Below are 3,631 nucleotides of genomic sequence, written 5' to 3'. Positions count from 1 at the left end.
GTGCTGCCTTCCAAGGTAATTTCTTATGACATGCACACACACACAGACACACACACACACACACACACACACACGCACACATGCACACACACACGCACACATGCACACACACACACAGTCCCTAAGATGAAATGCATGGAGTGAGGAGCAGGGGAAGGTGAGACAGTATCAGAGCAGTGAGGAGACAGATGCCAACTATCCTGAGCATAATGGAAAATGGAGCTGTTTAGAAGAGGCACTGGCTTCGTCATTTGGTCAGGAAGCTTCCATTATTACTCGCAGTAGTGAGAGACCAACCGCTAGATTGCTGACCAGGGGCAGAATGTCCGTATGTGTGTGATGGTGCAGATCTGAGAGGAAAATTTTTCCAGCAGTTCACAGTATAGTTCAACAGCTTTGAGCACCCACTGTGTGAAAAGCACCAGGGATTCCAAGATGTGTAAGATACAGAACACTCCAGAGTGAGCTCTGTCTGGCCTTGTAGTGGGTTTGAAGGACCCACTTTGGGGTAAGGCATTGACCAATCACTTGAAATGCTACTTACTTGAACTGGAAAGTATGCTTTCCAGATTATTAGTAGTAGTAGTTATAGTAGTATGCTTTCAAGATTGTTATTTGAAGGAATTAAGAGAAAGAGGGAAAATTATTACTAAAATACTATTAAAGTAATCATGTGTTAAGGAAATTATTGTATATAATTGGGCCAGAAATAAAAAGAATCACTAAAGATAAGTTGGGGGAAATAGATGCTAAGAGGTTAAGAGAATGGGAAGAGGTGAAGAGAACGTGCTATGGCCCATTGTATTTCTTCCAACAGACACAAAGGAGCATCCCTTGGGTAAGACAATGTCAACTGGAAACTCTGAAGTGTGCCATATTCTTTTCATCCTTTTTGTCTGTCTTCTTGTCCGGGGAATACTAACTACTTAAAGAGTCGATTTTCTGCCTTTATGCTCTTCCAGGCCCTCTCCACATCTCTGTACTCCCAACCTCCTAAACTATTGCCTACTCATATATATATATATATATATATATGGCCTACTCTCTCTCTCTCTCTCTCTCTCTCTCTCTCTATATATATATATATATATATATATATATATATATATATATATATTTGGCTGTGTCTGTGAGGGTGTTTCCAGAGGAGATTAGCATGTGGGCCTCAGTGGACTAGGGGAAGACCCACCCTCAGTGTGGGTGGGCACCATTCAATCGACTGGAGACCAGACAGCAGAACAAAAACAGAAAAATTGGCTCACACAATTAAATATATGTGTATATATATATACACACATATATATGTAATATATATATTGTAATATATAGAATATATATAGTAACATATAGAATATATATATAGAATATATATATATAGAGAGAGAATATATATATATGTGTGTGTGTGTGTGTGTGTGTGTGTGTGTGTAAAATAACGTTCACGAGTTTGCATGTCATCTTTGCTTAGGGGCCATGCTAATCTCCGTATCATTTCAATTTTAGTATATGTGCTACCAAAGTGAGCACTGTTTACTCTTATTACTGGCAAGTGAATATATTCCAGTCCTGAGATCATATCCTGGAAGTTTAATGGCCTATATGAGCTGTGGTCTCAAGATACACGAGGGGTAAAACAAAACAGAACCCAGCCAAAACCACAGCATTGCTTCACGAAGTTCCCTGTATCTCCATGCCTGCCTGGACACTCATCTAATTGTTACATAGTCATTATTTTTTCTGTGCTGTTTACTTCTCTGTGAGTTTCTTTACATATATTTGCATTACATTATTTATTCCAATTGTAGGATGGGTTTGCATAGGCTGGCTTTTGCTACATCAGATAAGGGAAAGAAATCATACTTTCTTAGTATGCCCATACCTGAAGTATTTGGAGTCTCTATAATTATGTTGCTTATGTCTTACCCCAAAAGATATGTTCTACTTGAATGTCCCTTGTGAAAATGCTGAGAGAAAATATTTATCTTACAAGGCACTTCAGGGAGGTGTCATGCCCCCATCTGCAGAAATGGCACCCAACAGATCAAGACTGTATAGGATCTGGAATATGGCTCTTTCTATCATTGGAAATGGTATGTGGACCTCGCAAAGTGTGGTAGCAGGATGTAGGCTATACATTTTGAGACCTGTTGAAAGGGAAGGCAACTAGAGTCACAAAACATCACTTTATTCATCTGTAAAGTGAATTCAAGTAGTCAGATCAGAGACAGCTAGACCCCTGGTCAAACTTCTGTCCTTCCTACTACTGAGGCTGGACATGCTGAGCCCACTCCAGTTTATTACCCAGGCTCCATGCTGTTGGCTTCAGAGGGTCAGAGAAATTGGTGTCTTAATTGAAAATTGATAATGCAGCCAGAAGTAAGATGGATTCATTTCCAGAGGCTAGAAAAAGTGTGTTCTCTCCAGGGTAGGATAAGGATTATCCTCTGCCACACCCTTGCATCACAGTGATATGCCTGGAAGTTCTAGTAGGGTGGGGATAGTCAAGAATGTGACATCAAGTCTTCAAGCACTTGGTAGCATCTCCTTGGGCTTCTGGCATGGGGAAAGAATTATCCATTCCACACAAATACACTCATACTCACAAACTCACACACAGCCAGTAATACCCATGGACAAACATTCAAAAATATACATGCATAGCCATACATACAACAAGCACACATATAAACATATATACACAGTCACACATGCAAATATGCACATGCACACACATATAAGCACATATACATGGGACATGCACATCCTCACACACACATGCACTATGCACATGCCAGCTGGGCACTCTGCAGGCCCTTTCCAAGAAACAATCTCTAGCCCCCAGCCCTCTCCTGTCACCTCTGTCCTAATGATGCTCTGACCCTGGGATGATACCTAGGTGACCCTGGCTCTTCTGGGCTCAGTCCATGAATTATTTCTATCCCAATAGCTCTAGAATTGAGTGTCTGAAATGAATTCTGTAAAGCATGGAGGCGGCATGTATTAGGGTCCTCCAGAGGGACAGAACCAATAGGATAAATATAGGGAGAGAGATGAAAGGGGATTTATTTGGGGAATTGGCTCACACAATTATGGAGGCTGCAAAGTCCATGACATGCCATATGCAAGCTGGAGCCTGCGATGCCCAACAGTGCTGACCTAGCATGACTCAGCCCAAGTCCTAAGACCTCAACCAGGGAAGCCAAAGGTGTAATGCTCACTCGGAGGCCGATGGCTTGAGAGCCTGAGGTGGGGAGGGGTCTGGCTTAAGTTCTCTAGTCCAAAGGCCAGCAAGCCTGGAATTCTTGTCAAAGGACAGGAGAGGAAGGGTGTATCCCGGCTCTAGCAGACAGGTCTGCATATTCTTTTCTGTTTTCGTTCTGTCCAGTCCCCAGTAGATTGAATGGTGCCCACCCACACTTAGGGTGGGTCTTCCCCTACTTCACTGAGGCCCACATGCTAATCTCCTCTGGAAACACCCTCACAGACACAGCCAAAACAGTGCTTTACCGGGTTTCTAGGTATTCCTTAACCCAACCAAGTTGACACCTAACGCTGTTGTGGGGGACAGTGGGAGAATGGAAGCGGGGGTGACTACCCTGTCTTCATCCATGAATGTGCGGGATCAGATGAC

General features: G+C 42.6%; 1 pseudogene; it reads right to left on the bottom strand.

The window, feature by feature from the left end:
- Positions 1-1,428: 1,428 nt before the first annotated feature.
- Positions 1,429-1,527, bottom strand: LOC120364121 (U6 spliceosomal RNA; annotated as a pseudogene).
- Between the last annotated feature and the right edge of the window lie 2,104 nt (positions 1,528-3,631).

This window comes from Saimiri boliviensis, chromosome 2 (assembly GCF_048565385.1).
Source record: "Saimiri boliviensis isolate mSaiBol1 chromosome 2, mSaiBol1.pri, whole genome shotgun sequence".
In the NCBI taxonomy this organism is placed as follows: domain Eukaryota; kingdom Metazoa; phylum Chordata; class Mammalia; order Primates; family Cebidae; genus Saimiri; species Saimiri boliviensis.
The sequence above is the reverse complement of the archived record's forward strand: the minus strand, read 5'-3'. Positions and strand labels throughout refer to the sequence as shown.